Here is a 14850-nt window from a genome sequence, read left to right on the forward strand (position 1 = left end):
ATACATACACACACACAGTATATAATAATGGTCACTATATACTATATGTTATAGTATATATTATATAACATATCTAGTAATGAGTTATACAAAAAAATCATGAAAATGTCAGCTTATTCTAACTGAAAGTGTAGGGTATAACATATCTAGAGCTGGGTAGCAGCCCAACTGCCCTAGCCCAAGCCCTTGCCACAGCCATACATAAGTACAAGCAATAGAGGATAATATCTCACCAGTACAACAAATTATTCCAGAGTGGGTGGCATAAGTTGGCATGCATCTTCTGCTACTGTTTTGACTAAGGTAACTCACAAAAGAGGCATGCTAATATAAAAAAAGAAGCAAGTAGAGTAATATGGCGTGTCTTTCTGGAAATTTGTCTTTATCTGCACCCAGAAATAAAATGTGTTAATCTGCACAATACCTACACTCCTTTTTCTCGATTTTTGATGGATTTGTCTGACCAATGTTAATATACTGCATCAGCATCTTACAAATACATTGTGTGCTCCCCGTTTTAAAAAAACACATCTGCCCTGCAGTGTGCATTGGTGGCCTACATACTATTCTATTCAGTAGTGTAGATTACATAGCTGATAAAGACCAATAGGGGTTAAATCTCAGGAGAAATATTAGCAGCTAGTCCTGAGACGTGATTTACCTCTGCCTTCCTTTCTGTCCCTTAAGCTAACAACTTCAGGGACATCCTTGTCAAGATATTTGGATTCTGGCACTATTTTAAGACGTTTTCTTAAAGAACTTGAAGTTGTGCTTGCTGCAAGCTCCGGGATTTGGAAACATAGATTTGCATTTCTCAAAGGATGTAAAAATAGTATAATTATGTTTTAAAAAGTAGGCCATGGGAGTAACTGCACCTATTGTATGGCATTGATTAATGGAATACTCTGAATCCTCTTCTTTATTTTGTGATTGTGAACTTGTACAGCTACAATGTGTAAAGAGGGGAGTACTATAATGTCTTTTATGGCAGAGATAAATGCACTAGCTTTTCTTACTTTCAGGAAAAGGTTTCTTTCCATGATTATGGTATATTCACAGTGCAAATCATACTTTAAAAAAAAAGTTTAAAAATGTTGTGATATCAAATTTTAGATCAGGCTGACACTGAGAGAAGGGTTAAATAAAGTAAATCTGTCAAGAGAGAATCATGGAGATTGTTTACCTCCTTCTGAATATGCTAGTTACTTCTCTGTTACGGTCAGCCAATGACCTATAACAAAAGTCAGAAGTCCTTATCTACACACTTGTCCCAGGTGACTAATGCAAAATTTTAAAAGAGGGTAAATGTAACAGCCAAGCAACAAACATTTGTGGAAGGAGTTTCATGTAGGCTCTATATATCATGATAGTTTTACTATACCACTTTTTATCGGCTGTCTCTCCTGTCTGTAGCTCTGGTGTTGGAAGGGGCAGGTCTTCAGACAGTGTGTTAATGGGTGAGAATGAAAATCTCTAGATTATTGTGATATTACACAATGGAAGTCTTAGATTTTAACCAGTAGTACTTCGTCATTTTTTAACTGGACTTATTCTGTAAGCAGCTTCTTCTGTTTTCATGAGTGTCAGTAATATACCCCAGCTGTTGTAAGTTCCTGACACTCATTAGCACTGAAGAAGCTGCTTGGATGTACCTACAAGCCACCAAGCTGTCCAGCAGTAGTGACAGTGATCGAGCCTCAGGCATATTATAACATTGACAGGGATGGTTACAATGGTTACCTTATATTAATATGGTTTAAATCAGCTTCTTAAAGAAAAACAAATCTGTGGTACCAACTGCCTAATTGGAATATTTTTAAAGCAATAAATGTTACATTCACCAAACATTCAGTACAGATGACTCCTCATAGGCCTGTGTTTTAAGTTATTGATTCACCTGTGTAAACATTTGGCAACTATCAGATTCACTACTTTGTAAATGTGCCTCCAAGTGTTAAAGTTTGTGCCAACACATCGCTGTCCCTGGTCAGTTTGGTATGTATATAAATGTGGTGAAAATGATAAATAAAGTTATATGGATTAAAACATAAATTTATATAATGAATGCTATACGTCTATAGATAAACTGCCTATGACTCTTAGAATGCAATATTTTTTTTTGCAATAGCACCCTACTCTAGAAGTACAGCTCCATTCAAATCTTAAACAATATGTAAAGATTTAAACATAGTAGGAAGTTCCTGCCACCATGAAGGGGTAAGTAGACACCTAAGAGGCCAGCTCCTAGCTTAGATTACATAATGTGGCTAGGGAGGGTAAGTATATTTTGGATTTTTGTTAATAAATATATAGTTGTAAAATTATGAGGTAAGGAAGCACCACTTTTATCAGCAAACAGGCATCTCCAGCTGCCTCTGATCTGCTGTATAGCACCCTGGGCACCCAGAACCCAGTAATGCTTTTTATTGCAAATAACGGCCAAACTTTCTGATTCAGTGTACTCCCCTTTCCCACCAGAAATTACTATTGATTTGAAAGGGTTCTCATTAAAAAAACTTGGACTAATAAAGTGGTGCATCTGTCAAGAAGGTCTGGAGTCAGCACCACTGTCCTAAAAGCGTGGTCAGTTATTGGTAGTACAGTGCAGCCCAGGTTCTGATGATCTCAAGTAGCAATAGAGTGGATCTGAGGCAGCATGTAGGCACAAGAGAATGCATAATATAGGCTCACTTTAAGAGTCAATGTCAATCATAAAATAGTAAATACTAGGAAAATAATAATATAAACAAAAGAAAACAATGGAAGGGAACATCAGGAAAACAGGAAAATTGTATTTCATACTTACCGTAATTTTCCTTTCCTGTCCAGCTCCATGGCAGCACACAAATGGGTTAATCCCTCCCTCCTCCACTAATCAGGATCGTAGCTCATAAAAGCTGAAAGAGTTCCCTGGCTTGCCGTTCCGTAACTTGACTACTATATGAGTGGGCCTTGTGCTGCCATGGAGCTGGACAGGAAAGGAAAATTACGGTAAGTATGAAATACAATTTTCCTGTTTTCCTGTCAGCTCCATGGCAGCACACGAATGGGAAATAACTAGCCAAAAACAGGGTGGGTATGCTTGAAAATATTTAAATCACAACTCATGGTAGAAGAAATAACACTACGGCCGAATTCAACTTTAGTTAAGGCAGCTGGATCTACACAGTAGTGTGTCATGAACGTGTGCCGTTTGAGCATGTGCAGTTTGCATCTAGAGATTTTCATTGTACAACCACGCCATTAACCTGTCAATTGACATCCAAACAGACAAACGTTTTCTGCTGAAAGACAAAAAATCTCCAGATAATTGTAAGGTGCATGGGCTCCTTTAGGCGCCCAGACCAAGTAGGAATATCTCCTCCACCCATAATGAACAACAGCAGTGTACTTACACCTTGTTCGCCAGGCCCCGAGTATCACCAGCGGGGCTCCCATGGACCTGCACCATTTAGGAAAGGGCTCACAGGGAGTTCGCCAACTGAAGGAGGTAGAAGAAGAGGAAGAAGGCGGACAGCAAGAACTTTATCCCTGCTAGGTAGGCAGGGGACTCTTTCAGCTTTTATGAGTTACGATCCTGATTAGGGGAGGGAGGGATTAACCCATTTGTGTGCTGCCATGGAGCTGACAGGAAATATATTTATATACACTATATTGCCAAAAGTATTGGGACACCGGCCTTTACACGCACATGAACTTTAATGGCATCCCAGTCTTAGTCCGTAGGGTTCAACATTGAGTTGACCCACCGTTTGCAGCTATAACAGCCTCGACTCTTCTGGGAAGGCTGTCCACAAAGTTTAGGCGTGTGTCTACGGGAATGTTTGACCATTCTTCCAGAAGCGCATTTGTGAGGTCAGTTATTGATGTTGGACGAGAAGGCCTGGCTCGCAGTCTCCGTTCTAAATCATCCAAAAGATGTTCTATCGGGTTGAGGTCAGGCCAGTCAAGTTCCTCCACCTCAAACTCGGTCATCCATGTCTTCATGGCCCTGGTTTGTGCACTGGTACGCAGTCATGTTGGAACAGGAGGGGGCCATCCCCAAACTGTTCCCATAAAGTTGGAAGCATGAAATTGTCCAAAATGTCTTGGTATGCTGATGCCTTAAGAGTTTCCTCCACTGGAACTAAGGGGCCGAGCCTAACCCCTGAAAAACAACCCCACACCATAATCCCCCATCCACCAAACTTTACACTTTGCACAATGCAGTCAGGCAACCGTCAAACCCAGACACGTCCATTGGATTGCCAGAGAGAGAAGCACGATTCCTCACTCCAGAGAGCATGTTTCCACTTCTCCAGAGTCCAGTGGCGGCATGCCTTACACCACTGAATCTGCAGTTTGCATTGTACTTGGATGCATCTGCTCGGCCATTGAAACCCATTCCATGAAGCTCTCTACACACTGTTCTTGTGCCAATCTGAAGGCCACATGAAGTTTGTAGGTCTGTAGCTATTGACTCTGCGGACAGTTGGTGACTTCTGTGCACTGTGCGTTTCAGCATGCGCTGACCCCGCTATATCATTTTACATAGCCTACCACTTTGTGGCTGAGTTGCTGTTGTTCCCAGTTGCTGCCACTTTGTTATAATACCACTAACAGTGGTATTTAGTAGCAAGGTCATTTCATGGATGGACTTATTCAACAGGTGGCAACATATCACGGTACCCCGCTTGAATTTACTGAGCTTCTGAGAGCGACCCATTCTTTCACAAATGTTTGTAGAAGCAGTCTGCATGCCTAGGTGCTTGATTTTATACACCTGTGGCCGTAGAGTTGATTGGAAAACCTGAATCCAATGATTTGGAGGGGTGTCCCAATACTTTTGGCAATATAGTGTGCGTGTGTGTGTATATATATATATATATAGAAAAAAAATATGCTGCACAAACAAAAATGTAACCTATATTCATTATCTTCTACAAGTTACAGACCTGTGCCTGGGTAACTGGAAAATGAACAATGAATGTCTTCAGGCATCAGATACAACTGTACTACCATCATCTGCGACTGAGATTTCAAAGCCATTTTGTGGCTTGAATAAAGAACAGCATAGCAGTTTAAGAATAGGGCAACAACACTGGATCCTTTTATAAAAATTAATTAAGCCCTTAGGTTTTAATACTCTTTTTTTTCTGTGGCAAGATAGTATCTTACAATATTAATGTTTTGCCCTTCTACTTTTAGAAAAATCCAACTTTCTCTGCTTCTAGACCGGCAGCGGAATTGTTACTAATTCAAAAATTTGCATTTAGATTTTCATGTTATAATGGTTTAATTAAAAGCTGTACTGATACACTCTGGGGAAAAAATGCATGGATTCCTTTAAATTAGCTAACAAAATAAAAAAAAAGGATCATGTGTGCCCGATAAGTCAATGTGATTTTCTCACCAAATTAAGTCCCTTTATGTCTCTAAATTTATATTTAAAAGAAGACATTAAATATGTTTGATGGTCACAGCCAAATGAGTCGCAGAAGAGTTTCTGGATGACGAACGTAATTTGAAATAGACCTTATAATATGCATGGCGCAGACAGGGCAGAATAATGGTGCGGGGAAACTCTAATGAGACTGTAGAAAAGGTGCAGATTGGAACTTTGTACTAAAGTTTACACAGAAGTCAAACAGTGGAAAATTAGCAGTTGTTAAAGAAAAAATAAAACACAAACCCAGCACTCGCCATATGACACATGAATGGTGTTGAATTAGATTGGTAATACTGATCAACATTGTCTTTACCATTACTAAGTGCTTATAGCTTCATAAAATAAATACCTAAATTTAACAGCAACTTTTTATCTCATTTGCATTTGTAACCTGAAAAACAAGAGCTAGTTGATGATGCTCCTAATGGACAGTTTAGTGCTAATCAGCTTTTCACTATAAACGAAACAAGAAAATAGACTGTATAGTTAGTGGCATTTAATATGTTACGCACTCAAGCCAGTAACAAATGTGATTGCTCTTAATTTCAGAACCCCTTATGTCCAATTGATGCTTAGTCTTAAAGCTATTCTGCTACGTGCTTAAGGCATCTATGCTATTAGGTTATTTGTATGTTTATAGGCAAATCTATCTTCTTTAATTTAGCCTTTCCCTGAATACTGTATTCAGTGCAATGGGAAAAAAGCAAAGTAACATCATGGATAAAATAATGTTCTACACTCCTGAAATGAGGGTGGCCTATGTAGAAATGCTGCATAAATAGGTCCTGTCCCCAGAGAGATAGCAGTCTTATTTCACTTTTTTTTTTTACCTTGAAAAAGATTGTGTATGATACATCTGTCATGTCAGCCAGCAAAGTCACATGTTGTTCTTTAAATAGACCCCTGTTTAATTTTATTAAAGGTGAGAGTTGTCAGAATGTGCCTGGAATGGAAGTAGACAGCCAGCTTTGGTAAATGAATCCATACATGGCTAAAGATTGTGGCACGGTAACATGGCACAATGTCATATTAGTTCCAACATGCACTTGTCTGACACTTTATAGAGTGCAGATCCTTTTAGTGCTTAACCCGGAGACAACAGCATTATTAACCATTTAAAGACCTTAGTTGTGGGAGGTATGCCTTAGAAAAACATCACCTCTATTCCTAGGGCATAGCTCATACACCCTGGTCCTCTTCACCTGCCACATTTGTTCTGCCCCTGGTTCATAAGGGGTATACAATTATGGGACCTAAAGTGTTTAAAACACATAATCCAGAAGTAGTGGTTTAACCCCAGTTGGCTCTGTAGACATCAATCACTGGCCCCTATAACTAAATAGGTTAATTTATTATCCTATTGTATCATGCAAACTAATGCATCCACCTGCATAATAGGTAGTGATGATCCTGTCAGAAGAATAAACCATTGGCTCAGTTTTCTTCCACCTAAATATTTGCAAGCAGATCTTTCTGATCTGTAGAAAATCATGCCATTTAGAAGTCCAGACAGTTTTACTCATACATCTTTTATTATCTATTGATTGCAGAAGTTAGCACGAATATTGTATGTTCCTGAATATAACAAAAAAATACTGCAAAAAAATATACATAAAGTGTCACTATATTCCATTACACACCTGAAGTATCTGTGGACATTTTGTGAATATGCTGATTATTTCATAGCAATAAAAAGACCCACCCTTTCCCTCCCTCACTGTTGTTGCGGTGGGTATACAATACTGTCCAATCAATGCATGCATGTGGAGCAAGAGTGAGAACCTTCTATCAGCATGATCATTGATTAATTGATAGGGAATCTGGGTCAAAGCTAAACCTTCTTTGGCAATGGACTTATATCATATTTGTAGCCGCCTTTACTACCTTTGATGCTCTATCAATGTTCTGTGGCCATATTTAAAGGAGATTTTTCTTGAGGAACATGGTGGCTGCCATCGCTAGTTAATAACCAATCAACTAGCATTTTCAGATGGAGGGTGACCATTGCAGGCTAGATGTTTCTTTCAGGAAAGGTTTGCTTTAACTCTTTAAAAGCAAAAATAGTTCATTACTAACTCAGTACAAACAACCCACTTTGGTACAAAGATCAGCGGGGTTGCCCAGAGCAACCAGTTAGAGTGAACCATTATTTATTTGAACCATGTTAAACTCTCAAAGGCATACCACTTCAATTTGCACAAAATGCAAACAAGAGAACAACCTAATGGGGATTGTGAGATACCTTTGAGGGCATTCATTTTCTGTATTACCCTGCATTCTTCCAGGATATCTTCCCACTGTCCCACTGTTGTGTAATTACTTCACAAGCTTTAGCTGAGCTAGGATAGAATAATACGATTTGAGTCACCTGTATTGTGTATTTGGCCAATGCAGGAATTGTATTCCTCACTTGGTACATTTATAAAACAACATCAATAGGAAATGACAGTGTAGGTTATTTTTTTTCTTGCCCATTAGTTCACTTCAGTTAGCATAGCATATGGTGACAATAGGTGTGAGCATCTGCTTTCTAAAATCTTGACGAGGAAGAAAAAAAAAATTCTCTATGCATATTGTGAATCCGCCATCCCTATTGAGGTTAGCTTTTTAGAGATGCCATAAAAGATTCATCACTGCCGTTCTCAGCAATAGCAAGGACAGCTAATAGCACACAAACATCCACTGAAAGAATCAGGATGTGCTATGAAATGAGCAATAAGTGGAAATATCTCCAAACACAGTTTGAAAGTATGGCAGGGCTGAGTGAAACCAAATGTAAATTGAAAAACTTCAAATTTACACGGTAAATACCTGTGCAATATGTTTTTGTTGTTTCTGCGGTTTCAGAGAACACATCCAAGTGCCTCCATATGCCAGAAGCATTCTGTTGACCTCCATTTAACCTGTCCAAACATTTCCTGCAAAAAATGTCTCTTTTGCAAAACAACCACATAAACAGTTTAACTGTACACAACAGCCTGTGCGTGCGTATTAAGACAGCTTAATGGAAAATGAAGATCAGACTCTCTAACATCATACACTCCATATAAATTATACATTTCCAAGATTTGACATTCAATACACATATAAATATCTCATTGTGAAACTTGCTTTCCTGAGTAAGATATGATTTTTTTTTCTTGAGATGATAACATCATTGTGTACACAGCTGTTTGTCAGGACTGCAAAACACAAGGTAAAATAAATCCTTCTAGCCAAGAAATTACTTTCTATGGTGCAGGAACAATAAAAGCATACCTGATGTTACAGTGGTTCTTGACGAAGACACAGCTTGGACCAATCTAATTGGCCCCCCTCATTTGCCACCTGCACTGGCCATGAGGCCAGATGAGCAGAATCTGTAGTGCTAAGAGGGAGTTACTGATGTATCTTATTGCCTCTTCACATCAGGAGCCCCGTTTCACATCAGAAGCCCCTCTTTCGATGCAGAGTCCCCTCCTTTGACATAAGAGTTCCCCCTTACATAAGGTGCCCCCTTCACCTCAGTCTTTATTCCTCCCATCACGTGACAGTCCCACTACCACATATAAATATCTCATTGTGAAACTTGCTTTCCCGAGTAAGATATGATTTTTTTTTCTTGAGATGATAACATCATTGTGTACACAGCTGTTTGTCAGGACTGCAAAACACAAGGTAAAATAAATCCTTCTAGCCAAGAAATTACTTTCTATGGTGCAGGAACAATAAAAGCATACCTGATGTTACAGTGGTTCTTGACGGAGACACAGCTTGGACCAATCTAATTGGCCCCCCTCATTTGCCACCTGCACTGGCCATGAGGCCAGATGAGCAGAATCTGTAGTGCTAAGAGGGAGTTACTGATGTATCTTATTGCCCCTTCACATCAGGAGCCCCGTTTCACATCAGAAGCCCCTCTTTCGATTCAGAGTCCCCTCCTTTGACATAAGAGTTCCCCCTTACATAAGGTGCCCCCTTCACCTCAGTCTTTATTCCTCCCATCACGTGACAGTCCCACTACCACAAAATTGTGAGGCACCCCTGAGGAAGCCAGAAAGCACACCAGGGTTCCACGGCACCCTGTTTGAGAAGGGCTGGTCTACAGCATATAAATACTACATTATCACAATCAACAAATACAATCATGCAAACATTAAACTACAAACGTGTAGAAAGTATGTAACGTTATGTGTGCTCCAGTGCAGACACGCTAAGGTTTATGAAGGGCAAATCTACAGGTTGACTTCAATGCCAACCCAAGCAGCAGCACATATGTACCTTTTTTGCTTAAAATCCCTTCATTAACTGGAATAACTGCTATTCAGGGTATTGGGGAGCATGTGACCGACTACCCTACCCAGCCGTAGATGGAAAGGAATGGAATGTTCACGGACAAAGCACAGAAGCACAGTTTTACTTTAAGAGGCAACTGCAAGCTGAGAGGGCAAAAATAACTATTCTCATTTCTCCCTTATTGGTATTCATGGAGAGACTAATAAACATACATGGAACCATGGATTTTAACATGTTTGTTAACTTTGTAGAGCTTTAATAATTTTTCCCCCCAGAGGATCAAATTTCCACATGCAGTATCAGATTAAATCCCAGCTCCAAATAAAAAATATTTTTATTCTTTTAGCTTTAGATATAGTAGTGAAGGAGTGAAGGAGTAGTAAAGAACGCCTGGCATGGGTGATTCCCCTCATTTTTGTCTGATCTCTCGGGATGGAAACAATAGGAATCTCTCCAGTGGCAACAATAAAAACATTGGAGATGTTTTAATAAAGTGGAAGGTCTAGATTCTATGTCAGTTTTTATTTATTCATAGTTTCACTGTTGAGGGGACTCCTCTTACCTGTGCATTTGGGTGTGTGTGTGTGTTTCTACCACTTTCCAGCTCTATCCAAAGTTGCAAAAAAAAGGTTTGTACATTTTAATTCTTGTTGGATTTTTCTGACTCTAAATATGTTTGAGGTCATTTTTTTTTATCAATCCTGTCTTCATTTTAATGCTTTTTGTGGTTTCATAATGGTCTCAAGGTGGTTTTTGTCCAACATTGCAGTATTTAATTTTTAAGCATCTATATTTGTTTTGTTTGAACAGCAGAGCAATTTTTTTAAAGATTCCTATAATTTTGCCCAGATCACTTAAAGCTGAAGTCCAGAAATACTGTATATAAAAGACCCAGATTAATGCAGCTATGTATTTATTAACACGTCATTCTTGTCTTTTTAATCCAAGCTGTGTAAGTACCTGAATGTGACCTGATATCAGCCTCTTGCATTCTGTAAGAGAAGGCTTTAACCCATGGATGAGTTAAGGCTGAACTTTAAGCAGCTATAAAGACACAAATTAAGTTAGCTCTGTAATGATTAATATATCACATAATATATTTTACATGCAAGAGATGTAAATTACTGAATTTGACCTGGTATTAGACTCTTGCAGTCCATGTACAGCAGAGCTGGATTTTGAGAAGCAGCAGCACAAGATGCCAATTACTAAATGTTCTGACAAGAACAATGCTTTTAGGAAGAGAAAGCAGAGTGACAGAGAGATCAGCTCATGTCTGCGCCACTTCACGTCCAGTCAAGTGCTTATGATGGGTCCATGACAACCTGGGCTCAGAAAGAGTGAGTTTAAGATGCTGTTCATCATTTAACCGAGCAGCATGAGGACATCTAGTGGCAGAGAGGAACTATTGCAGAAGACAACTCTAAATTGAAGGTGAGTATTGCTGCAAAAGCATAAGCCTAATCTTCTCCACTCTATTAAAAAAACAGCATTCATTGTTGTTTGTGTTTCAATTAGGAAACTTTTCCCCACTTCCTATCCCACTACCAGGGGAACACAAAGAGAGAGGAAGTCTTCTCTACAGTGAAACAATATATATAACAATATATATAAAAATAAAGCAGAATCCAAACTGCATTTTAAATGAAAGCAGCATTGGCCGATCAGATGATCAAATTATAGAAGATAACAGTTTTTTAAAAGATGTGAAAAAAAATGATATTAAAGGGCTTGATTTGCATGAATACCAATGCTGTAGAGGAACTTAATGAACTGTAAATGCTGACGATTTGTAAGCTATTGAATATGTAGGTTTATAGAAAAGATCAAGCAGCCAATTTATAGTTTCAACATTCTTAGTCTTATCCTCGACATTTAAATGCACAATAATGACAAACGCTTTTATATGCCCAAGCCCTTGTTTGAATTGTAAAGATGAGAACAATTATATTGCTTCATAAGAAAAACTCGTTCCCCAAGGGATGGCCGATGGTGTTTGTAATGCAGCATTGTTAAGATGTAGAGAATTCTTATTCACACATACCCCTAGAAGACAAATCACATCTTTACATAGAAGGGAGTTACCTAGACAATGCATTCCACCTTTATAGGGAGTTCAATGTTCCACATGCACTGAAGGTATATTTTAACAGTTGTCATACGACACCCTGGGTAGTGTCTGCTTTGACACAGGGGTTTAAAAGGACAAGAGGGTCCTTCAGGAGTTTAGGGGGGAAACAAAATGATAGATGAAGACATTTAAACTATTACACTGTGATTGTAAAATCTTCTTTAGATTTACCAACCGACTTAGTTTATCAAGGCTCCATAGTCCCATGAGGATGTTTTATGGGATTGAGTGGTTTGGTACTGGTCATTTCACAGCAAGTCTTTTCACCAAAGCAGCATAATGCCCGAGGAAGTAACCTAACAAGTCCTGAAAGATTGTATCTTAAATAATATAAAAAAGCCGCTAACAAGCATCACTTACTGTAAATCTCAACACTCAGTTCCCAAACTGAGTGCACCCCCTCCACTGCTTGAGGTGGCATTTTAGGCTTGTTTATTTTTTACCTTTCAGACTTGTCCGCTCATTTCTCTGTCCTCACCTGGATGTGAGCTGTCCTGGATGATGCAGAGAGTCACGCTGACGTGTTGACATCAGCATTGCTCTCTGCATCAATATACTATGGGGTTGATTTACAGACGAAAAATATGCTGTTCACTTTGCAATGGAATTTTCACATAAATTTGCAAATAATACCCAAGGAAGATTTTTAAAAAATAGTTTTGCTTGCACATGATTAAATGATGGATGTGACCAGTAGTGATGGGCCAAATACGAACTCGAACCTAATGCAAGTCAATGGGGGTCAAACTTTCCAAAATGATTGTCCCCTTTAAGAAGGCTTATATGCAAGGTATTGGCCATAAAATGTGTATGGGGTACCGGGTACAGCCCTAGGGGACAGGAATCAATGGGAAAAAAAAATACAGTTTTTAAAGGAGCAGTGATTTTGACATCACTTAAAGGGTAAGAATAAAAATGAAAAATTCCTTCAAATATCGTGCCTGTGGGGTCCCCTTAACCTGCCTGTGAAGTGGCGGATCTGTATGATTTATAGAACCTGCTGCAGCAAAACTGACATTTCTAAAGAAAAAAAAATATTTTTCTTTTTTTACTCTTAAAGTGTGCAGTTCCCTTTCCCAATTCCAGGCCCTTTAGGTCTGGTAGGAGTGTTAGAAGGGACCATTTAAAAAAAAAAAGCATAGGGTTCCCCTGTGTACAAAAAAACAAAAAAAAAGTGTGTGGGGTTCCCCCTCAAAGTCAATAACAGGCCCTTAAGGTCTGGTAGGAACTTGAATGAGGAAAAAACCTGAGACCCTTGATCTGAGCATATGCCTGGCAGAGCCGGAAAAGGGGGGCGAGCGAGCACCCCCCTCCCTCCCACACCAGGCCACATGCCCTCGGCACTGGGAGGGTGTCCCCATGCAGTTGGGGACAAGGGCCTCATCCCCACAACCCTGACCCAGTGGTTGTGGGGGTCTGCGGGCAAGGGGGCTTATTTGCACCGGGGTACCCCTTTAATAAAAAGGGCACCCAGATGCCGCCCCCTCCCTTGTGAATGAGTAAGGGGCACTTATTCCCCTACCCATTCACTAAAGGGTTAAATAAAATAGTTATTAAAAAGTCCAGACTTTTGTTAAAATTCTTTAATTGAAAAAAACAAACAAAAGACATGTTTTTGACAAGTCTTTTATTTAAAAAAATCCAGGGTCAATCACGGTGTCTAGTGTTGTCTACCATGACGACGAAATAAAAAATAAAACAATAACAAATAAATAGAAATAATTTTTTTTTTAAACTGCGGGCCGCTGTCCCGTCCGCTCCCCGCTGACTCCCACCATAATGGAATTTTGACAGATGCCGGCAAAACATAAACAATTGGGCAGAGCTAGCGGTGACAGCTAGCTCTGCCCAATTGTGTAGTTTGCCGGCATCTGATAGACGAGACATGATTGGGCAGAGTCATCATGACTTTGCCCAATCATGGCTCCAAAAGAGTACTGAGCCCTGATTGGGCAAAGTCTTGCACCTGACCTGTGGACCTGACCTGAGCAACCAGAACTTCCTTACTGTACTACAAGTAGTACTGTACTACTTAAGTGCTGGCTTTATGGCTGGATTTCACACCAGGCAGCAGCATGGTTTAGTTGTCAACTTCTTGACGTTTCTTAAACTACTTTTCCCAGCTCTCTTTGTGGTGTGGGTCAAATAAGGGGCAGTCTCACTGCTGACAGCACAAGTGTTGGGCTTGGCACTTTGCTATGATTAACACAAGTGGGCACAGATACCAAAAACGTTACAGATCAATGTGAGATTGCTTACCGTGTCCTCATGTAAATTTGTAGTCCATTCAAGTAGCATTTTACAATAGGTGGCTACATTGCTTGCAAATAAGAAGGCAAGGGAGAATATAGGCACTGGATTGAAGGAAGTGGAATCTGCAGGGATTTTGGGGCAAAGGTATTTTTATGTACTTAATAAGAGCACTATTAGAAACATAAAAGGAGGTAATGGAATTTAAAGATACATCTCATTTTTTAATGTTTACTTTTGACCATAGATGCTGTTTAAGTACACTATATACCAGTTTGCAAATCATGTTTTCCCTTTATAAAATCCATTTCCACTGAAGGTCATGATAGAGTTTTGGATAATACATTTATCCTTGCTTAAGAGGGCATGCATCAATTAATCAAAAAGATTACTTCCATTAAGTATGTATTATGGATATACCGTTCACCAATCAGGATAAAATAGATTATCACCCACTGACCTTGTTATGCTCCAGTTACTCCATAAACTTCAACATAAGGGATTTTCTGGAAAATTTGATTTTTTCAATATAGCATTTACATGAAGGGCTTTTTTTAATGCAGCATTTTCACTAGTGACTGACATTTGTCATGTCTCATCCAACATCACGGTAATGTCAAACATGATAATTGTATGTCATTATACGTGCACATTAAACCTTAGAAAATGATGCAGTCAGCTAAACTGTAAAGTCAAATTTGGTCAAACTGTCAGTGAGCAGTTGGTAAAGCAAAACATAATTTACTTATACATAAAAGATATATGA

The sequence above is a fragment of the Nanorana parkeri genome, unplaced genomic scaffold (genome assembly GCF_000935625.1).
Source record: "Nanorana parkeri isolate BGI_ZX_2015 unplaced genomic scaffold, ASM93562v1 scaffold603, whole genome shotgun sequence".
In the NCBI taxonomy this organism is placed as follows: domain Eukaryota; kingdom Metazoa; phylum Chordata; class Amphibia; order Anura; family Dicroglossidae; genus Nanorana; species Nanorana parkeri.